This window comes from Musca autumnalis, unplaced genomic scaffold (genome assembly GCF_047663935.1).
Source record: "Musca autumnalis isolate F117 unplaced genomic scaffold, ASM4766393v1 scaffold_5, whole genome shotgun sequence".
Taxonomy (NCBI): domain Eukaryota; kingdom Metazoa; phylum Arthropoda; class Insecta; order Diptera; family Muscidae; genus Musca; species Musca autumnalis.
Window position 1 is genome coordinate 70,597,939 of NW_027412088.1, and position 24,873 is coordinate 70,622,811.

General features: G+C 37.2%; 1 protein-coding gene across 2 annotated transcripts in view; it reads left to right on the forward strand.

Annotated features, from left to right (window-relative positions):
• The first annotated feature begins 5,004 nt into the window (after positions 1-5,004).
• Positions 5,005-24,873, forward strand: part of Gdap2 (ganglioside induced differentiation associated protein 2) — a 291,983-nt gene continuing 272,114 nt past the window's right edge. For both annotated transcript variants that reach the window (XR_012408498.1, XM_073956445.1), the window contains exons 1-2: positions 5,005-5,704; positions 19,801-20,130. The gene's annotated coding sequence lies outside the window, so the exon portion shown is untranslated. The remainder of the gene's footprint in view (positions 5,705-19,800; positions 20,131-24,873) is intronic.

The following is a 24,873-nucleotide window of genomic DNA, read 5'->3' on the forward strand; positions in this document are numbered from 1 at the left end:
TGGCGAAGGCGCCCCATGTTACCATATATTTTTCATCAAAATTCGAAAATGACAAAAAAGTCGATTTTTTTGAATTGCTTGGGTTTTATGCCAATTGCGTGGAAATGCATAGGTCAAACGAAGCTTTATAAGCGTGAAATGACATATAACAGACAATACTATAACAAATTGCAAAACACCCCACAGAAACATTCGAAAAAAACCAGATGGTTAATTCTGTCAATTTTATCAGAGCAGGAATAGCTGCAATCATTATAGTATTTAGGATCATGTCAAAATCATGGATGTTAGGATTCGTATGTTAGATATATATTCACTGGACAATAGCCGTAGACTATCCCCGCATTTTCACATACAATATCAGGACCCTATGACTTATCCTGATGACGTTATTTTAGTTTATAGTATTAAAATACGTAATTGTACAAAGTCCGATCTGGTTTATCAATATTTTCCCTATATATATTCACCATAGATATTTTAAAAACAGTTTGGATCGAGCACACATAATCTTCTGAAAGAATACATTATGAAAAAACATCAATAAAATATATTTTGTGACGGCAGATAACGAAAATGTGAAAAAACGGTAGAATATGGTCCTAAATCATATATAAAAAGCGAAAGCTTTTGGATATGTTAAATATTATATCTACAAATTTCTTTTGTTCAGAGACTCATAATTAAATTTAATTTGGAACATTTCTTCTTTTTATGCAATCCCCAAAAAGTGAAGTATTTTAGGTGATTTTGACTCAGTATGGAATAAATTTGAATTAAGAGTCTAAAAGTTAAACAAATAATTTCTACCTATAATATCTAATTTTGTAACGTCATTTTCTTAACAAAATATTTTACTTAAGGTAAGGTCACATTAGGCAAATATTTGCTCCAGCGACGGGCATTGTGCGCTTACTGAGATCAAGTGAGTGGTAATAATACATTGAATTTATGCTCCCTTGCTCTCAGTAAGCGCACACTGCCGGTCGCTGGAGCAAATATTTGCCTAATGTAACTCTACCTTTAGACATCTAGTTTGTTCTGGGATTTACAGTGAAATTTTGTGTAGAATATTTCTTCTTTTAACACCTTTCGTCTAAAACTAAATTTCATGTAACTTTCATACATCAACTCGACAAAAGAACAAAACAAATTTATTCAAAAAATATTTGGGTGTTTTGTTGGTAAATTTGATGTATATATTTTCTTGATATATATTGCAAATACATATTTCATTTATTGGGTGACTTACGAGGGCAGTTCGAAAACTTCTTAGCCTAGCACAAAAAGCGCGGTATAAACATAAAAAGTTAAGTGTTTTGGAAACTTCCATCTCTGTTATGAACACATGTTAAATTTTGTTTCGATCTGGCAACTCCTTCATATAGAAACAGGTGATCAAAAAAGACGAATCCGCAATTTTTTTACAATGGAAACATTAGAAATGCGTGCTGTCATTAAATATTTACATAAAAAGGTTTATCGGGACAAGAAATTCATAATGATATGGTGAATGTGTTAGGTGAAAGTGCTCCTTCATATGCAACAGTAAAAAAGTGGGTTGCTGAATACGTGGTCGTACAAGCATTGAAGATGAACCACGTACTGGACGTCCAAAAACACCAACAACAACATAAATTGTAGCCAAAGTGCATGATATGGTATTAAATGATCGACGAATAAAATGCGTGAAATTGCTAATATCATGGGCATCTCAAATGATCGAGTCCATTTAATTTTGCATGAAGAACTACAGATGAAAAACTTTCTGCAAGATGGGTGCCGCATTTGTTAACAGTCGATCAAAAACGCATAAGAATGAACATTTCTCAAGCTTGTTTGGATCGTTTTAAGCGAAATAAAATGGATTTTAAGAGTCGTTTCATAACTGTTGATGAGACATGGATCCACCACTATACTCCAGAGACAAAAGAACAATCCAAACAATGGACTGAAGCTGGAGGAAGTGCCCCAAAGAAGGCAAAAACAATTCAATCTGCTGGTAAGGTTATGGCAACGTTTTTTGGGACTTCAAATGTATTTTATTGAATGACTGTCTGCAAAAGGGTAAAACAATAAATTCAGAGTACTATTGCAACCTTTTGGATCAATTAAATGTACAAATTCGAGAAAAACATCCTGGCTTACAACACAAAAAAATAATTTTTCATCAAAACAACGCAATTAAAGTACGAGTTGCTTGACCACCCACCTTATTCTCCTGATTTAGCTCCCAGTGACTTTTACTTGTTCCCAAATCTAAAAAATTCCTTGCTGGCAAGCGTTTTACCTCAAATGAAGATGCAATTACAGTTGTAAACCACTATTTTGAAGACCTTGAGGTAAACTATTTTAATCAAGGGATAGAATTGCTAGAAAAGCGTTGAAGTGTATTGAAGTTTCAGGAAAAATAAAAATATTTTTCAAAAACTAACTATTCTCTTTCATTGATAGGCTAAGAAGTTTCCGAACCGCCCTCGTATATTCAAATTTGATAGAGAATATTTTTGTCTTTGACGTCTTCTATCTAGAATTAAGTTTTGTTTGACAAAACTTTATAAACTCAGATAAAGTACAACATTAACCCTAAAACGTGATTTTACTTTTGGCAGATTCCTGGCGTTTAGGTACGATTTAGAGTTTGGGTGTATTCGGAGACCTATAGTAAAATTTTATGGCAAATAATTTTGTAGAATATTTCGATCTGATACGTTCACATTTTAAAGGAGTTTTTAAAAGTTTTTGAAAAAAGGGACCAAAAAGACCCGTTTAGTGACTCGAATGAGGGTTAATTTTTTCATAGAAAGATACCCCGCATTGTTGTCAGTAATATTGCTAAAGACTCTTTATGCCTAAAATGCAAGGATTCCAAGGAATCTGATGTCGAATATTTCGAAGCCTGTAGAAATGGGCGGAACTTGCCCCGCCTATTTAGGTTACTTCCCGAAATATGAGCACTTTAGCGGAACTTTACTAATAACTTTTAAAGGAAAAGGTGTAGATTCCTAAAATTTTGCACAAATGTTTCTTATATTAGTGGACAAATTGGGCCACATAGACCCGTGGTTTCCTGTAGCGCTCATGTAACGGTGGCTGCCCTTTTAACGTTTTACATTCATTTTTCAATCGATATTGATGAAAATTGGTATATTGAGTTTTCAGCAGATAGAAAACTTATGTACAAAATATTTTCAATATAGGATCGGGTTTTGGAATAGCCCCCACATGCCGGGTTCCCTCATATTGGGTATTTTAACGTTTTACATTCATTTTTCAATCGATATTGATGAAAATTGGTATATTGAGTTTTCAGCAGATAGAAAACTTATGTACAAAATATTTTCAATATAGGATCGGGTTTTGGAATAGCCCCCACATGCCGGGTTCCCTCATATTGGGTATTTTAAAGGTTAAAGACAAAAATTGCAGCCGATTTTGATGCAAATGTAAATTTTAAGATGTTAGCGAATAAAAAACCTCCTCACACAAAAGCTGTCAACATAGGTCCACTTCTGGGTGAAGCCTCACAACCCTACACATCTATTAAGGAGTAAAATGTCAAATTTTTTTTGTTTTCATTTGTATCTATAATGTTTATTGGTCCATTCAGCAGGTCTGTACCATTAATTGCGTTAACAATGTCTTTCAGATCAAGTTCAGGTCTGCACTGCATTACAATTTTTAACGTATTTTGGTATTTGCACCGCAGCATTTAAAAATGTTGCACTATATGTAAATCACCAACATTTAGATGACAAAACTATGAAAAATTGCTAGAGGTTTCTTAATTTTACAGAAATTATCATTGTTAGAATTAGTGAGTCCATTTCTTCAAAACACAGTCAACAATGGCGTTCATTGTCGCGCTTACCTTCCACTTTTGGAAAATGCAACTGAATGAAATTCCCGAAGTCTTTTTAGAAAATCTTGAATATCTCCAAAGACCGCGCAATACCGCAGCAGTTTTGTAGCTTTGCGAACAGAGGAGAATCCAATCTTTCAGATTATATATATCTTAACACGTGAATGTACGGAACTCACTTTTGAAATGTCCACGGAAAATAAAAAAATATAATTTTGAAAACTTCAAAAAATCACTTCTTTCCGACTAAAATTGCACGAAAACAATAAGAGTTTTTTGCATTGTTTTAAAGTGTAAAATATCATAATTGGTTTGTAAAATATTAAGAAAAATAAATCATGGCATACTGACTTACCATTTATCCGCGCGACCCCATTTTTTTAATGAATCAAAAATACATTTCTTACAAAAAAAAAAAAATATTAAACAAAAGTGCAACTTTAAGTGCATTTTTTAGTCGTTTCGTGGAGTAAATCGGCAAACTGAGTATGGACCATTTGCAGTGGAGTTCTTCGCTAACGAATTCAATAAAAGTTTAATTAATTTCATGTACTTTGAAAATCCCTTAAAGTTCCACTAAACTTCCCAAATTTCGCACTGTGCGACGTAAACTTTCAAAACGCCGATACACATGTCTTCTTTTTTTCGGTCCTCTTTCATAATCTGGCCGAACTATCTTGTAATTATTTTTTGTGTTGTACAGTGTAATCGATTAACCGAAATTGATTTTACGTATCCCTATTGTCTTCTCTGCTAACTTTGTACTACATTTCTTCCCTGATGTACCATCTAGTTTAGAACTTGTAAAACAAAGTCTAGCTACAGGAACTGGTTTATTGTCAACATAAAGCTTCTAGTGTCTAGTAGCAGGTTTTAGAACCAGTGCAATAATTTTATAGCAGTTTCTAAAATTTTCTTGGAAAAAAATCAAATTAAATATTACCGTTACACTTTGCTGAGAGTAAGAGACAAGCAAAACAAGAGATATTCAATTCATAAATATTTGTTTGGCTTTCAGTTGGGGCTTTTCTTTGTTCAACAATGAGACTCAACCCCCACATTTCACAAATGAACCCATGTGAAGAGCGAGAGATATACGTTGTAGTAAAATATATACTGAGTACAAATACACGTTACAACCCACAATAGAAAAGAACAACAACGACAATAATACTAAATTTAAAAGTAGTATGTATGTAAATGGTTACGAATGTAACAAAAAGAAGACATAGAAGGGAAAAAACACACAAATAGATAGGTCGACGGCGAAAAACAACGAAATGCATGGGTATGGCATGTGAAATAATAAAAAAGAGGAGACGCTAACTGATTAAAGAACACGTTAACACTGTATATATGTCGATATGTATTTGCTACGTTAACAGAGGTCGTTAACGTTGACTGCGAACAACGACGTCAGTTATAGTCGAGAGCCGAAAGGCAGCAAAACCGTGTTTTAGGAGCTCAGTCGTTTGGAAGCGCGCGTATGATAAAGTTGTGTTGTGTCAACGTGATAAACGAACGATAGATAGATAAATCGCCATCAATGAAATTGAGAAATTGTTCATAACAGTAAACAATATTTGAATTTGTCAGCAGAGCAAAGCAAATCGAAGCAGAGTGTGTTTGTGTGTGATAAAAGGCATTGGAAAAGAAGTAGTGATTAAAAATTACAACCGAAATCTTAACTCCAATAACAAAAAAAAAAAAGAAAAAATATATAAAAAAATTTTGGAATAAAAAAAAGTTGATATAATAATAGAAAGAAAATTAAGAAAAACAACAACAGAAAAAGAGAGTTTTGAAAATAACGAGAAAAACCAACAATAACAAATAAAAAGTGTACGTAAAATATCTATCAAAATATATACATACATACCGACATACAAATAAGTATAAAAATACATACCTTCAGACATGTGTACATAGAAAAAATTAGTATCTACCAAAAGAAACAAACTAAAAAAATGCTTTAAAAAATAACAAAAAACAAAATATTTAATAAAAATTAAAATTTTTTAAATAAAAAAATTAATATGAAAAGTTGTTTAATTTTTCGGTTTTGGAATATCCAACTTCAAAGTGAATTCATAAAACAAATTCGTGTTGTTGTTGTTGTCATGTCTGCCCCCATTGTCGCCTTTGTCTTTTTTTAATCACTGTTTTATTTGAAAAGACGGCCGCCGCAAGAATACTTTTTGCCGAGAGTGTCTATCTCTCACCTTCGGCGAGTGCTGTTGTTGTAAAATTGTCTTCATGCATTGCCATTAAGTGTTGAAGAAAAGTGTCTAGAATTAAAAAGTGCAAAATAATAATAACAACAATAAAGGTTAATGAATTCTCCCTCTGCCTCCCTCCCATGACACACTCTTAGTTTACGATATCGGAGTTTATTTGCCCAGCAATAATAAAGCGTTGTGTTTTTATCTTGGTGTCATTTTGTTGACTGTGGTCGCAATTAAAAGCTGCACTTTTCACACACTCCATATGTACTTACATATATGCATACATATGTATGTGAGTACCTCCACCCAACCAAAGCACATAAAGAAGCCATTGAAGTTCGGCGGCGGCTCTACTATTTTGAAGAAGACAAAAAAACGCCTACAACAAACAATCAAGTAGAAGAGAGGTCAAAAGAGATAAGGTTAAATAATACGCTTGTTGTAACACATAACCGTTATATGATTAATGAGCTTTGTAGTTTTGTTGTTGTTGTTAATGTGTGATTAAACTCTTGCGGCAATCTGTGTACTAGTTCGGTAGTTGTTAGTGCATCATCCGACAAGCCATACATCCACTCAGCAAACTAGACTTCCAACTAGACAGACGCAGCCAGCAGGGTTTTCATTCATACATATTTAATACACAGAAATTCAGACAGAAATACATACGTAGATTTTAAGTGCAATTATGTGGAGAAAAATAGCAAATAAAAATATATTTCAAAAACATTTCATTGGGACAAGGTAGGTTGGGTGGCCCCATACAAGCCCAAATTAGAATAAATTTCAACTACTCTATGTTTGTTGTTTTATTATACCCTCAGCATACACTTTCATGCGGGCAAAATGTGCCTCATTGAAATAATGGTGTTAGACCCTAAGTATGTTTGGACGAAATCCGGTTCAGACAATTTGGAGTTGATTTAGCCATGTCCGTCCGTCTGTCTGGCTGGCTCTCGAACGGAACAACCAATTCGTTCGGTCCAAAATATGGCTTTCGTAATATTTTGTTCAAACTTAGTTTAAGTTCGAAGATGGGTTATATCGGCCCACTCCTTCCGGCACCTCCCCCCACAAAAGTTCGAAAATGTTCGGAAAATTTGTGCGCACGAGTAACTGATTTGGTCCATACTTTGCACATCGTCAAATTTCTACCAGACTTAGATGAGGTTCCAATATGGACTCAATCGGTTCACAACTTCCGGTATCTCCCACACAAAATGTCGGAAAAGTTCAGTTTAGAACCTGCTCTCGAATCGCTTTGATTTTGGTTGTTACATCTTGTATTCACTGTCCCCTATACGTCGGTATAAGTTTCATCAAGGGTGGACTTGCCCTTCCTGAAAAAATAGCCTGAAAGTTAAAAAACGCCTAGGACACCGTATGTAATGGTTGGAGTGCAAGGTAACCCTCTTCGCAATATTTTGTCCAAGCGTAGTTTTAGTTCGAAGATAAGCCATATCGGTCCAATTCTTCGGGTACCTCCTTCACAATAGTTAAAAAATGTTCCGGAAAATTGTGCGAACGATAACTCTGATGGGAGCGACCGATTTGGTCAATACTTTACACATCCTTATATATTTACCAGATATAGATCAGGTTCGAATATGGACACAACACAAAATTTCGGATAACTTCATTATAAGACCTGCTCTCGAATCGATTTGTTTTTTGATGAAACAACTTGCATTCACTACCTCAATTACGACGGTGAAAGATTTTTTAGGGGCAGGTCCTTCTCATATACACCAGGTACTTCTCATATACACCGGTCAATACTATACCGGTCCAGAAATTTCGGTACTTCCCCCAATATTTAAAAAATTAGAGTTCAACATTTTTGTCTTACTGCAGTTTAGGGTCTGTTAGAAGATCCTTTGGAAATGTATACCGATGCTGTTCGTTGTGGTCCTGTATAAAGGTTTATTATGTTTTCCGTGGACAAGTCCATGATTCCTGGCATACTGGTACAAAAGTTATACGATGACCCACTGAAATAACTAGTGGGCGCGAAAAGATATGACTCCCAAAATAAGATCCACTTCCATAATGGACGAAGTCGGCTCATTCCTTAAAGTGCCTCCTCCGCAACACTTTTGCACTTTAGACCTAATCCACACTTTTGTATGCAAGCTCAAATTTCAAAAAAGGCCCACATAATTCCGAAAAGTCCCTACATACATTCGATATATCCTTAGATGAAAGCTTAAACTCACATAAGCTCCATCGGCAAAGCCGACTGATACTTTTTTACTTGTTATACCCTCAGCCTTTAGGCTAAGGAGGGAATATACACTTTAATACGATGAAAATGTGCCTCATCGAAATAATGGTTTTAGACCCCAAGTATGTTTGGACCAAATGTGTTTCAGACAATGTGGAGTCGATCTAGCCATGTCCGTCCGTCTGTCTGTCTGTCCTGCTGGCTGGAGCTGGAACGGATGAACCGATTCGAATCAAATTTTGGCTTTCGTAATATTTTGCCCAAACTTAGTTTAAGATCGAAGATGAGCTACATCGGTCCACTCCTTCCGGTACCTCCCCCACAAAAGTTCGAAAATGTTCGGAAAGTTTGTGCGCACGATAACTTTTGAAGGGAGTGACCGATTTGGTCCATACTTTGTATAGTGTAAACCTTCTACCAGAGTAATATGAGGTTCCAATATGGTCTCAATAGGTCCACTCCTTCGGGTACCTCCCACACAAAATTTCGGGCCATCTCTCGAATCGCTTTGATTTTTGTTTTAGCAAGTTGTATTCACTGCCCTCCATACGACGGTACAAGTTTCATCAGGGGCAAGTCCATACTTCCTGACAAAATAGCATGAAAATTGCAAAAAACCCCTATGACACCGTGTAAGGTGGTTGGAGCGCAAGATAACTCTCGAACGGATCTGCTGATTCGGTCCAAAATATGGTCTTAGTAATATTTTGTCCAAACATAGTTTAAGTTTGAAGATAAGCCATATCGGTCCACTCCTTAAGGTACCTCCCCCACAAAAGTTCAAAAATGTTCGGAAAAATTGTTCGTACGGTAGCTCTTGAAGGGAGTGGCCGAATGGGTCTATACTTTACACATCCTAATATATCTACCAGATATAGATCAGATTCAAATATGGACTATATTTGTCCACTCCATCCGGTACCTCCCACACAAAATTTTGAATAAGTTCACTTTAAGACCTGATATCGAATCACATTGATTTTTGTTGAAGCAACTTGCATTCGCTGCCTCATTTACGATGGTAAAAGTTTTTTTTGTTTTCTTGAGCAAACAGACCGAAGGGTGTAAAAACCCCCTATGGCACCATATGTTGCGGCTGGAGATCCACTTCCATAACGGTCAATATCGATCCATTCCTTTTAGTATCTCCTCCGCAAAACTTTTGATCTTTAATCCTAATCAACATTTTTGTCTGTTCAAACGCCCAAAAAACGCAAAGCCAACTGATACCTTTTTGCTTGTTTTCACAACTTTTAATATTACGATTTTTGATCTCGTCTTCCACTTACTTCCACTCCATCGGAACATTGGCCTTCCTGGACCATCATGCGGCCCGTATTTATGTGCCTTATTAGTGGCTCATTCTCCCGCATTTCATTGATCATTCTCATGACCTGGGGCTGGATTCTTGTTCTATGAAAATTTTAAATGAAAAATATTTCCTTTCCTTTTCCCAACGCAATCGTTTTATCTCGAAAATTTTAACTGAACTGATGTCGTTATATAGTCGGTACCACTTGTGTTTCATACGAAGTCTATCCTCAACTTCAACGCAGATTGGCCCATTGATCTTAGAGGTATTTTCTCTCAAACACACCAGATACTGCCTTATCTACTTGCGCAAGTATCAAAGCTGCGGAACCATACTGACCGCAGACCTTCTGAGTACAAGGCGGGCGTGCTTGCCACTACACCACGGTGGCTCCCATAAAATTAATCACTCTTCAAAAATTCACTACAAAAATGGTCACACACTTTTGGGTCGTCGTGAAGCACTTTGTCGGACCACAATACAGGGGTTCGCATCTGAGGCTCGGATAACCCAAGAGTTATTGTTGGGAAGCCTCTTCGTCATGAATGCATGACAGCTTGGTGCGGAAAATGAGGTTGGATCAACATTTGCGGTGAATGGATTGCGTTATAGAGAGATAACTAATGATTTGGTATGAGATAATGAGGTTTACTCCAACAGACCAGCGTCGATTCAAGATCACAAAGATGGACTTCGTGAGGCTATCGAGGACATAGACCAGCCAGTTTGCTATTTACTTAGTTAGCTGACCCTTTATAGAACATTTGTTTCATAAACCGAATTAAGAATATACCTCCATTCCTCTCTGTTTCTTGTTTTTTTTTTTCAATCTTGGATATCAAGCTCCATCGACGCCTTGGCCTTCCAGTACTACGTGTGCCTCCATTCGACCCGTATATAAGCATTTTTAGCGGCTTCATCATTACTCATTCTTATGACATGGCCTTGCCAACGCAGTCGTTGTATCTCGATACGTTTAACTATACTGATGTCGTTGTATAGTTGATACAGCTCGTCGTTCATACGACGACGATATTCTCCGTCAACGTCACCGCGTAGATCTTTGAAGAATTCTGCTCTCAAACACATCAAGCTCTGCCTTATCTGCTTGCGCAAGTACCCATGCTTCGGAACCATACACTAGCACGTATGTGGAAACGAAAAGGTGTGAGAAAAAAAAAACACACCCAAAAAACGACACTATCAACTTGGTCTTATCGCCGTTTACCGCCAAAGCCACTTTAGCAGATTTTCTTTCGACTTTCTTAAAGGTATCAGTTACATATCTTACTGATCGTACCGCAGGGTAAATATCAGGTCAATGGTGGACTTGCCAGGTCTTGGTATGGCCCAATTATTTCGTTCACCATAGGCTTTCGTCGTTCGCGTAATATCACTGACACGATCTTGTAGGCAATAGGGAGTAGACTTATGCGCCTGTAGTTAGGGCATACAGTCTTATCTACTTTAGTATAGACGGGCCACAGGATGCTCAGGTTCCAATCGCCGTCATTCCATGGGTTCCTTGGTCGATGTCTCTGGTATCCAAGTACGGATTTTGCGGATGTTTGCATGGAGTGGGAAATATTTTGTCATTGTGCTGATATGTTATAGGAACGAGGAGTGCTTTCATTACGCAATTGGGCCAGTTGAGTGGAATATGCTATGGCTATCTATTGTGATTGCAGCCTTCCGATGTCCAACTCCCGTATTGTGTCTGTTTGTCTTTTATACACTCAGCATTTATGCTAACGAGGGTATGAACATATAAACATATACTTCCCCAATTCAGGCAGTACACATTTTATCAGGGGCAATCCGTACTCTCAAATGGAGCAATTGATTTGGTTCAAACTGTGCACTTCATATTATTCCTTCCAGATATATATCGGGTTCGAATATGGACTATATCGATCCACTCCTTCGGGTACCTCCCACACAAAATTCGGATAAAGTGAAGTTTAAGAGCTCCTCCCGGATCGTTTTGAAATTTTTACAGTAAGCTTTCCTTGTGGCTCCCTTTACGAAGCCATAATTTTTTTCTAGCGCAAGTCCATACTTCCTGAGATATTAGCCTAAAAGTTCCAAGAAACCCTGGCGGCATTAACCAAAATGTCAAATCCCCAAGATAATTCTCACAGGTAGTTTCTGATTGGTGCATTATTTCATCCAGTCATGTATCAGGTTGGAATATGGATTGTATCGGTCCACTCTTTTGGGCACCTCCCGTTTCAGACAATTTGCAGTTGATTTAGCCACGTCCGTTCGTCTGTCTATCTGGCTAGCTGGAGCGCACAATAACTCTCTCTCTTGTACTAGTTCCAAGACGTATGAGTAACATCATGAAATATAACGTGTGATATTAAGTATACGCAGTTTGTTCAAAGAAAAAATGTGGACCATTGAAACTGCGAAGTGAACGAGATAGTTCCATATAGTTCCTTTGGCACAACTGTACTAAACTGATTCGGTCCAAAATTTGGATTTCGTAATATTTTCATACTTAGTTTAAGGTCGAAGATTGGCTATATCGGTCCACTCCTTCAGGTACCTCCCCCACAAAAGTTCGAAAATGTGTGTGCTCGATAACTCTTGAAGGGTGTAAGCGATTTTGTCCATACTTTCCACATCGTGATATTTTACCAGACAGATGAGGTTCCAATATGTACTCAATGTCCACTTCTTCGGGTACCTCCCACACAAAATTTCGGAAAAGTTCAGTTTAGACCGTGCTCTCGAATCGCTTTGATTTTTGTTGCAACAACTTGTATTCACGGTCCCCTGTACGATGGTACAAGTTTCATCAGGGGCAAGTCCAAACTTCCTGAGAAAATAGCCTGAAAGTTGCAAAATAAACCCCTATGACTCCGTGTGTAGTGGTTGGAGCGCAAGATAACTCAAGATAACCGTCCTAATATTTTATCCACTATAACTCCATACTTTTCACATCCTAATATATACTTTACACAATAGCCCGCGAACGGATGAACCGATTTAATTCAAAATTTGGCCTTCGTCATATTTTGTCCAAACTTACATTCATCTCGAAGGTGGGCAATACCGGTCCACAAATTCCGGCACGATATCTCTTGAACGGGGGAAAGCTTTGGATCTCCTAATATGTTGTCCAAATTTAGTTTAACTTTTTCGGTCCTCTCCTTAGGGTAACTCTCCCACAAATGTTTAACATTTGTATCTAAGTGCAGTTTAGGGTCTGTTCGAAGATCCTTTGGAAATTTCTACCGATACTGCTCGTTGTGGTCCTGTTTAAAGCGATATTATGTTTTCCGTGGATAAATTCATGCTTCCTGGCATACTGGTTCAAAAATTATACGATGGCCCATTGAAATGACTAGTGGGCGCGATATCTATCGAAAAGATATGACTCCAAAAATAAGATCCACTTCCATCATGGACCAAATTGGTCCATTCCTTTAAGTACCTCCTCCGCAAAACTTTTGAACTAATTTACATCTACAACGGTACAAACTTTTTCGGGGGCAAGTCTATACTTCTTGAGATAAAACCTGAAAAAAACCTGCCGGCACCAACTGAACTGCGTAGTACCTAAGATAACCCTCGAAGGGCGAAACTGATTTGGTCAAAACTTTGGATATCGTAGTATCTACACCTCAGAAGTATTGTGTGTTACTCATTTTCTTTCGGTCCGAGGTTGAGGGTATATTTCTGTCTGATACCTGCCGACTGATATTTTTCTACTTGTTTTTTTTTGTGATAAAAAATTTAATTCAATATATTATCTAGAAGTATTTTTGTCACACCTTCCCATGTAAGTGCCACCAACCAATGTGCCCTGGCTAGGTCATATAATGAGAATGGAAATATCAAGTAAAACTTGGCGATACAGATTGTAGAAGTAGTTTAAACAAAAGACGCTTTTGGAAGTCTATTCCATATTTGGCTTATGAAACAATAACAGCTGTTATGTCTACCAGAACTGCAGTTATATAAGTATATTTAATATGAAATAAAACAATTGCTGTTTGTGCTCGTATTTGAGCTGTAACAACTAAGATTTTAAATTCTACCTTTTCAGAGTATTCACCTTGTGTGTTAGACATTTATGCTGCAGTATTTGGCTCAAATTCAAAGCTTAACACAAGTTACAACGATATATTATTTTTCTTTATGTGCAATAACTCGCACACTCAAGGCCGAAAAAGTCATAATATATTATTATACGACTTATTTTCTTTGCTAAGTATAACAAAATAATAATGTTTATTTATTTCTTAAAAAAGAAGTCTAAACCCAGCAAAAAAGTCATTACCAAGTAATAACTTTATTTAGTAAATTTAGGCAGTAGTAACTACTTACAAATTGACCATAAAAGTCATTATTTTTATATGGGGATGTTATAGCAAGGAAGTAGTTCCTTAAATATGGTTTCTACACGACCCTAACATTTGTAGTCGGACAAACAAGCTGTGTGCCATAGTACTCATTACTTAGTAAATAGTAAAGTAAATAGTTATGTGTAAGACACTATATACGTACTGCCTGATAATGCGGAGAGTAATGAACTCTCATTACTCGGTTATGCATGAAGTAATGGCATGTGCCTACCAAATTGTTGCTGGGAAGTATGTGCAATCACATTATTCATTGCGTAAAAAATACTTTTTCTAACTCGTGTAATAATATTTCTAAAATACCTTGAACTTCATTCAAAATATGTTGAAATATTATACTTCAGCTTAAATGAATTAATAATACCCCAAATCGCAAGTCACACATTTATTTGGTAAAGAAATTTAAAAAAAAAAGTGAATAACAAAACAAAAAAATAAAATAACACTGTGCAACAAAATTCAATTCTTTTCAAAATGATGGGTAAAAGAAATTTAGATGATGAAAGTTGGCTAAAAATATGAGACACGTATATCGGCGTATTTAAAGTTTGCGTCGAAAAGTAAACAAAGGAGGCGGGGCAAGTTCAGCCCATTTCTAGTTTTTTTTCGAAATATTCGAGTTAAGATATCTTGGAATCCTCGCATTTTTGGTATATAGTATCTTTGGCAACTTTACTGAGGAGGATATGAGGAATATTTTTGTCAAAAGTTTTCACCCTCATGCGGTTCATCAAAGGAGTTTTTTGGTCCTTTTTTCGAAAATCATTAAAAAACTACTTTAAAATGTGTTCACATCAAATTCAAATATTCTACAAAATTATTCGTCATAAAATTTTATTATAGGTCTCAGAACACACCAAATCTGTAAATCTTAGCTAATCGCCAGGAATCTATAAAAATTAAAAACACGTTTTAGGGCTAAAGTCGGACTTCTTACTTACTTACTTAGTTGGCCCATTACAGAATATTTGTTCCATAGACCGAACTAAGAAAATATCTCCATTCCTCTCTGTTTTTCTCTTGACTTTTTGGAATACCGCGCCTTTTCATTTCTTCATCCACTTGTATGCTCAATCGAAGCTTAGGCCTGCCGATTCTGCGTGCACCGCCATGTGGCATGTATTCATACGCCTTTTTAGCGGGTTCATCATCGCTCATTCTCATGATATGGGCTAGCCAACGCAATCGTTGCATCTCGATACGAGATTCATGTCTTTGTATAGCTTATATAGCTCGTGGTTCATACGACGTCGAAATTCACCGTCAACGCAAATCGGCCCGTAGATCTTTCGAAGAATTTTCCTCTCAAACACACCAAGCACTGCCTTGTCTGCTTGCGCAAGTACCCATGCTTCGGAGCCATACATTAGCACGGGTAGTATCAGCGTTTTGAATAGTGTTATTTTTGTTTGACGAGATGTGGCTTTGTTTTTAAATTGCTTACTTAAACCATAGTAACATCTGTTGGCCAATGCAATTCTTCTTCCTATTTCACAACTGATGTTGTTTGTTGTCTTTATGGTAGTGCCGAGGTAGACGAAGTCTTTAACTACCTCAAAATTGTAGGTACCAACTTCCACAGTTGGTCCGAGCTCTATGGACGCTTTGCGCGTCGACACCGTCAATTTGGTCTTTTCGCCGTTTACCGCCAGACCCACTTTCGCAGATTCTGCTTCGACCTTCCTAAAGGTATCAGTTACTTCCTCTACTGATCGTCCCATGATGTCTATGTCATCAGCATAGGCAAGTAACATGTGGCTATTGGTGTAAATTGTGCCATTTCTTTTGACATTTGCATCTCGAATTACCTTTTCCAGCAAAATGTTGAATAGGTCACACGAAAGGCTGTCTCCTTGTCTGAAACCTCTTTTGGTACAAAATTCTTCGGAGAGGTTCTTTCCAATTTTAACTGAGGACCTAGTATCAGTTAAAGTCATCTTACAAAGTCGGATGAGCTTTGCGGGGATACCAAATTCAGACATTGCATGGAATACCTTTGATCGGAGGGGACTGTCGAATGCTGCTTTATAATCGACAAAAAGGTGAAATGTGTCGATCTGCATCTCTTGGGTCTTCTCTAGGATTTGCCGCAGGGTAAATATCTGGTCAATGGTGGACTTGCCAGGTCTAAAGCCACATTGGTATGGTCCAATTATTTCGTTGATCATTGGCTTTAGTCGTTCGCACAATATCCCTGACACTATCTTATAGGCAATAGGGAGAAGACTTATGCCCCTATAGTTGGAGCATACAGTCTTATCTCCTTTCTTGTGGACGGGACATAGGATGCTCAGGTTCCAATCGTCGGGTACGCGTTCTTCCTGCCAGATGGTGCTAACTAGCTGATGCATACACCTTATCAGCGCATCGCCTCCGGTTTTAAACAGCTCGGCTGATAAGCCATCGGCTCCTGCTGCTTTATTATTCTTCAGCCGGTTGATTGCTGTTTTTACCTCATCTTGGCCGGGCGGTATACATTCTATACCATCTTCTGGGATTGGATCTGTGGTATCATCGTCTTCGCTACTATTGGATACCAGCAGATTGGAGAAATGTTCCTTCCATATCCTGAGCACGCTATCTGTATCTGTTACCAGATTACCTTGCTGGCCTCTACAGGAGGATGTGCCTGTACCATGGTATAATAAGAAAGGTAGATGCATCGGCGAATTGCTACAACAAAGCAACTTTTTTTGTAATCTAAACTGTCAAAATTTTCGCCAAATGGTCTCTTGTTGTCTTTTTTTATCGCTTGTGTTTGTCTATAAAGTGTAGACATGCTATCTCTTACTTACCGAATCATATGGTTTTTTGTTTTGATTTTTCATGGCGAATTCATAGTTTTTTGACGTTTTATATTCGATCAGCTGGGCTGAGGCATCTACCTTTCTAATTGTACCATGGTCTGTACCAAAGCCATCTGTTTGATGTTTCACTCTTTGGTAAAATATTCGGACTCCATTCTGGCTCCTGCACATCTCGATTTTTTCACACTCCCGCTTTTCCATTTCTCTCTTTTTCTTGCGGAAAAGACGTTTCTCTTCTCTCCTTTTCTCCCGATATCTCTCTCGTGCGCTACGCGTTGCTACTGATTGTAAAGTAGCTCCATATGCCGCTTTTTTCTCTTCGGTAGCGATGGGTGCCATCGTGGTGCAATGGTATGCACGCCCGCCTTGCACGCAGAAGGTCGGTGGTTCGATTCCTCGGCCAAGCAACACCAAACATTTTTCAACGGTGGCAAAATACCCCTCAGTAATGTTGGCGACATTTCCTGAGTATTTCAGCCTTGAAAAACTTCTCTATAAATGGTGTCTTAGGACACGCCGTTCGGACTCGGCGATAAACAGTAGGTCCCATATCATTGAGCTAAATATGAATCGGGGTGCACTCATTGATATGAGAGAAGTCTCCCTTGTCCCGTATGGGATGTTGTGGAACAATGTGTGTGTGTGTGTGAGCAGCACGACACTCCTGGTCATACCATGAATTCCTTTGTGGAGGTCTCTGGAATCCAAGTATGGATTTTGCGGCTGTTTGCATGGAGTGGGTAATATTTTGCCATTGTGTTGTTATGTTATCGGGACAAGGAGTGCTCGCGTTAAGCAATTGGGCTAGTTGAGTGGAATATGCTGTGGCTATCTGTTGTGTTTGCAGTCTATCGATGCCCAACTTCCGCGTTGTGTATGTTCGTGCTTTATTTGCAACGTTTAGACGGGTACGTACCTTTGCTACAACAAGGTAGTGGTCCGAATCAATGTTTGCACCTCGGAACGATCGTACATCCAACACGCTGCATGAATGTCTTCCATCTATTACAACATGATCAATTTGATTACTTGTTCTTTGATCTGGAGACAGCCAGGTGCCCTTATGAATATCGAGATGATTAAATCTGGTACTGCTAACTACCATGTTTTTTGCAGCTGCAAAGTCTATCAGCCTCATACCATTGTCAGATGTTTCATTGTGGAGACTGAATTTCCCGACTGTTGGGCCAAAGATATTCTCCTTTCCAATTTTGGCATTTTGACGTAAAATATATCTTTGGTCTGTTCGTCCTTTTCTTCAGTGGGGGTATGAGCGCAAATAAAGCTGATGTTGAAGAATTTAGCTTTTATTCGAATTGCAGCAAGTCTTTCATTCACTGGGGTGAAGCTGGATACCGGATGTTTTAGTCTCCGACTAACTACGAATCCGCACCCAAACTCATGATTTACGTCATGGCAGCTATAATACAGTGCGTCACCTTTAGGTGTTGTTGTGACGCCATTCCCAATCCATCGTATTTCCTGTATGGCAGTAATATCGGCCTTGTATTTTTCAAGTACGTCTGCCAATGCGAAGACTGCACCTTCTCTATAAAGAGTGCGAACATTCCAGGTGCAGATTCGTAGATTATGGTCCTTAAAACGTTTGCGGGGTTCGTCAACTTTAGAGGGGTTTGTTTTTCTTTTCTTTCGTTTTTTCATAGTAGGCTGTTTTTCTAGGGGAGGGTTACTAGCCCGACGCCCAAACGCAAGATTTTAACGTTTTTATGGCTGAACGCGTGGCAAGTGTTAGCTCACTACCTTTAACGGGTGTTAAAGGAAGTTCCCCAGGTGACACCACGGGGAGGTCAGTGTCCACTTGAGATGAAAGAGGGACCAAGATAAATCCTGGGCTTTGCCATGTTAAAACCGGGCAGAACCGTTCCTTGGTATCTTCCACCCCCTACGTCACCCGCCAAAGACATTATTTACCTAAAATTCGAGGATTCCAAGAATATTTCGAAAAAACTAGAAATGGGCGGAACTTGCCCCGCCTATTTTGGGTACTTTCCGACGTAAACTTTAAAAGCGATATACGTTTCTCTAATTTTTTAGCTCTACTTTCATCATCTTCTCAGTTTTCCTTGTGATTTTTTTTGGTTGTCGTACAGTGTAATTAATGTCTTTCGTTTTGTTTATTCTTCATGCCGTATATAGCGGAAACACCAGAAATCGTATAACGAAAAAATCTATACAATTTAATTTATTATCAAAACCGAAATGGCAAAAAACGTTACTGTAGAGTTTTTTTTTTTTCAATACAAAAACGAATGTGCTGATCACAAATATCGCGATCTTCAGTTTAGAAATAAATAAATATTAGCATGTTAATTAATAAAGCAACAACAAAGCAAACAAAGTAACATCTACGTCACCGCCTATGATATACAACCTGCTAATAATTGATAAACAAAATTTAACGTGTTAATATAACATAGGGAGTTTCGATAAAAATGACAATATATTTGGTGGCATATGATTCTTGTTCTATTTTGATGAATGACAACTTCAAAGTCCTTATCAACAAAATATATTTATTTATAACATTAGCTCTTAACCACCTCATTCGGTAGCTTTGTGGTTAACACTTGGCAATCTGAGGGGACTTCACTTGTGTGGTATTTCTCAAATTGTTATCGAATAAACAACATATGTACAATGTACATATGTCTGATTTTTAATGCATTAAATACTCAGAAAATGAAACCCAACCGCAATAAACAATAATAACAAAAATAAACTTATAAAACAATATTCTGCAAATGACAAACAGAAAAATAAATAATTTACCAACAGAAAATAATTCCGAGAATCATAATGCAATTGTTGAGTATTTTCCATTGTTCATGTTTCCCTTTCATATTAATTTAATAAAAAAAAGAACAAAAAATAATAACCATAACAAATAAAAGAAAATTAATTAATAAATAAAAAAATACCTACATACAAATGTTTATTTAATAAATTCCTAATAATATATATTTTTCTTTTTTTCAGAACGAATCAGCAGCGTTAAGTGAAAATAGCAAAGTTTTGTGCAAAAATATAAAAAAATAAATTTAATAATATCTCAAGTTAAGAGAGAAAATTAATATTGGGCAAAGAATCCCTTTTCTGAGTGTTTCTCCATACAAATTCAAATCGTTTGATTTGTTTGTTGTTATTTTCATTTTGTTTCGTTGTTATTTTTTGTGTCTCTAAAACAAAACAACATTTTTGACGACAACCCATCAACATTCCGTGTAATAAAAAGTCAACAACAGCAGCAGCAGTTATAACAAAAAATTCTACAATTTTTACAACAACATTAACATCAACAATAAAAAAGTAAGTACTAAACAATCAACAAAAACAAAAAAATTAAAAGGGGGAACTATGATAACGTATTACAGTAGAAATGAAAAACAAATTATAATGATGTAAGATTATAAGGCAAAAGTATATAAAACAATTTGTAGGTAGGGTTGACAAGTCATGAAATTACATATATACGAGGGCTACTATATAAATTGCCGGGCTAGTAATGAAAACGCGAATATTTATCTTTAAAAATGGGATTTGGAATGATTCAACAGAATCTTCTGGCTACGAAAATCGTTGATCACGATTTTTTCTTTGTGTGTGGAAAAAAACAAGTCGTGCTGACGTAGATATACTCTCGGCCTCTTTTGTGGAAGCTACCAGAAGGTGTGGTGATATATGACTGGATGTGTGTAAACGATGTGTACAGTTTGGACAAATCAGAAACTCCGTGCGAGAGTTATCATGCGGATTTGTCATTTTAGTTGGTGCCGTCAGTCTGTCTTGGAACTTTATGGCCATTATCTCAGGAAGTATGAACTTGCCCCCGAAAAAAATTGTACCTTTGTAAAGGCGGCCGCAAGAACAACCTTCTGAAAAAACAAAACATTCAAAACCATCCGGGAGGTGCTCTTATACCTCACTTTTTTCCAAATTTTGTGTGAAAGGTACCCGAAGGTTTGGACCGATATAGTTCATATCCGAACCCGATCTATATCTTGGAAGAATAATGCGATGTGCAAAGTTTGGACATATTAATTAGAACATTAATATCAAATTTCATCCATTTCTGTTGGATAAGGACGCTGGAACCTTCAAAATCAAGAAAATCTGGAGTTACCCTTCAATGGGAGCTATATTAAAACGTGTACCTATACCAGCACCGATCATAGGAATACAAACAAAACAAATGCATGTGTGAGTGTATGAGTGAAAAAAGCAACAGCAAAATGATGTTTTTGTTCACGCATAGGGTACGTGAGGGAGAAAAACAAATGCAAGGACAACTCAGTGGGATCGCTGAGTATACTGTCTGATCGCCCCTCATCTATACCGACTAATTTCAGGTGGAAAGTCGTATTCCCTCAACGAAGACTTAATACCAAATTTCATTTCGGTGCGATAATGACGCTGATACCTTAAAAATGACGAAAATCTCTTATATGGGTATATGAAGACTAGGGCGGGCCAAAAAACATTTTTTTTTTTTGTTTTGAAACGCCTACCTCCTAAATTTTTTCCATTTGATCCAAAAAACTTATATATGCAATTTTATGGCGATCGTTAACCCGGCCACCAGAAGGATTTTGTTTCCATAGTAATTTGTATGGGACAAAAGCGAATTTTCACGAAAATTCTCTAAAATCCGCATTTATGGTCCGAACGATGAACATTTTGAAGCATGAACACTTTTTAAACGAATCCTGCAAATTTTGCATATTTTGAAGGCCACAGCCTTCGAAGTACCGAAAATCGGTACTTCTAGACCGAATTTCTTTACGTATTCCAGGATAGCGCAGGATAACTCTCGAACGGATCAACATCGTGAAATTTCTACTGGGCATAGATAAGGTTTCAATATGGACTCTATCGGTCCACACCATCAGGTACCTCCCACAAAAATTTTTGGAAAAGTTCAGTTTAGGACCTGCTCTCGAATCGCTTTGATTTTTGTTGTATCTACTGCCCCCCATACGTCGGTACAAGTTTCATCATCATACTTCCTGAGAAAATAGACTGAGAGCAAAAAAACATCTTATGCCACCGTGTGTAGTGGTTGGAGCGCAAGATAACTTTCAAACGGATCTGCCGATTCGGTCCAAAATTTGGCTTTCGTGATATTTTGTCCAAACTTAGTTTAAGTTCGAAGATAAGCCATATCGGTCCACTACCTTACGCACCATCCCAACAAAAGTTGAAAAATTTTCGGAAAAATTGTGCGCACGATACGTCTTGGAGGGAGTGACCGATTTGGTCCATACTTTACACATCCTGATATATCTACCAGATATAGATCAGGTTTGAATGAGAACTATATTTGTTAACTCCTTCGGGCACCTCTCACACAAAATTTTGGATAAGTTCACTTTAAGACCTGCTCTCGAATCACTTTGATTTTTGTTGGGGCGTTTTGTCGCTGCCCCAATTACGACGGTAAAAGTTTTTTCAGGGACAAGTCCATACTTCTTGAGGAAACAGCACTTAAGGTGTAAAAAACCCTATGGCACCATATGTAGTGGCTGGTGAGCACGATAACTCTCGAAATGATCAATCGATTTGCTCCAAAATTTAGCCTTCGTCATATTTTTCCAAACTTAGTTTCAGTTCGAAGATGGGTAATACCGATCCACAACTTCCGGTATTTCCCTCCAATTTGTAAAAAATGTCACTAAAATGGTATGCACGATATCCCTTGAACGGAGCAAACAAACACACTTTGGATCTTCAAAGATATGGCTCCCAAAATAAGATCCTCTTCTACAATAAACCAAGTCGTTAAAAATTCCTTTAAGTACTTCTTCCGCTATGCTTTTGAACTTTACTCCTATTCCACATTTTTGTCGGCAAGCTCAAATATCCAAAAACGGCCACAACATTCTGAATAGACCCTAAATACATTCGATTTGTCCGTAGATAGAAGTTTAAACTCACATAGGCTGAGGGTATATCTCCGTCGGAAACGCCGACTGATACTTCGAAGTCGAAAGTAATCATGTTAAAACTAAAGAAACCAACAAATTAGGTAAAAATGTTGGAAGATGTGGGCATGACGTCTCCTAGAGAGGACAATTTTTCCCCATTTTGAAAAATACATAATTTTTCCAAATTGCTTGAGAAAGAAATGGCTATTTTGTAAACTATGACAGATGTTGTGTTCTGCTACTGGTAATTTGATCGTTTTTTATTCACCGGAAACCTGTATTTTGACCAGGAAAAACGATTCTGAAGCACTGTGCGACCTAAGCTAAGCTATGATGCATGGTGCAAGAAAGAAGGTGATACAACAATACCAGCTGACGTCTTCATTTGCTGTCAAAATATATTTTTAATCAAAAATAAATAATAAGTATTTCTTTTTAAAATATAATTTATGTATACAACATCTTTATTTAAGCTTCGCGAAGAATATTTTACAGTTTTTTTCAACCTTTTCTGGATATTTCACGCAAAAAAGTTTGACAGCAAATAAAGACTACGACTTGAATTCACTTTTTGGATCATCTTCTTAAATTCGCCTTGCTATGATATTTGCATTAGCAGTCAATTAAAATAACAAATTCAAATAATCAACTACGTAGATTTATCCTGCCGATTTTTCATTTCAAAAGGTTTTATATATATTTTACTCCTGTTTCTTTTTGATAATAGAAATTTGAGGTTTTTTATACCCCAACATTAGTGGTTATTAATAGCGCTAGTGTGGTGACTAGTTTTATCTAAAAATAACACATCAACATAAATATTTAAAATCCTTTCTATAAATCCGTACACAAGCTATAGACCAAAACTAAGAAAGCTTACAATCAAAACAAACAAAATGCCAGAAGCCATAACAACAATAATACATTATTTCCATTTATGAGAAAACCAAACAATGTGCGCAAATGTGTGAGTGTGAGGGTGCAGACTGAGTTCGGTCTAATGGAATGCAGTTTTCAAGTGATAAAAATATTTCAAATTCCATTACAAAACGCAATATTTCCGTTAGTGGTCAAGTAGCACATTTGGTTGGTTGGCATTAACGCCGCCTCCAAAAACCACGACACGCCACAACAAAACACATAACCGGACATAGAATATTTACACCAAACTATTAAAAATATATTCTGGTCAATGTCAGTCACTTTGGCGTAACAAATGATACACACATACACACGCTCTAAAGGTACGTCGTAGCCTCCCTGGCAAAGTGGAAGCAACATTTATTTTTACAATTTAATGGTAATTAGTGATTACCCAAATGAGAATGCCAAAGTGGCATACCACCACCCTTCAGCAGGCACTTAGAGTGTCCGTGCCACCACCTTCCCATCTTATACGTTGTTTGCCAACACTTTTCTCTTGGCCCCAGTCGTAGGGCAGGCGGCACTTAGACAACAGACAATACAAAAATAGTTCAACCTCAACGAGGCAATGTAACACGACAACGACCCCATGAGTTTGGAAGTGAACAAAAAAGAAAAATAAAGAGGCCAACACATAAAAAAGCATGCACTTTATGGACAATAAGTACAAAGAGCGAAAGCGAACACCTACTACTCGCCCAAGAAAAAAACAAAGAAATTGAAAACAAAACAGCCGTTAGAAAAAAATATTAAAAGCAAAGTAAAACAAAACAATGAAGGCAAATTAATATTTATCCAAACTTTAGATATGTATAGAAGCCATTTCCCCTCTACTAGCTCATGGCAACCCAACCCAAGGTTTAAGGTTTTCCCACCTTCTTCTCGGTAGTCATTTGCGTGTTAGGTCTAACGGAAAAACATATTAGTAAGGAAGGAAGAACCGTAAAAAATACATAATGAGGAAGGGAACTAGACAAACTTGAATAATAAGCGTGGAATTTATAAAAGATACTGGGCGAGCTATTTGCTTAGCATTACGTTAAATGCAGTGCCAGTGAATTTTAGGGGGAACTTTTGACTGAAAAGGATTACTTACTGAGGTGGCTATATTAGAAGGCTAAGGCCCAGTTATATAAGAAGCCTCTGCTCCTGATAAAAGAATAAAGAAGGCCGAGCCAATTGTCGTACTAGGTTGGCCTTTTCT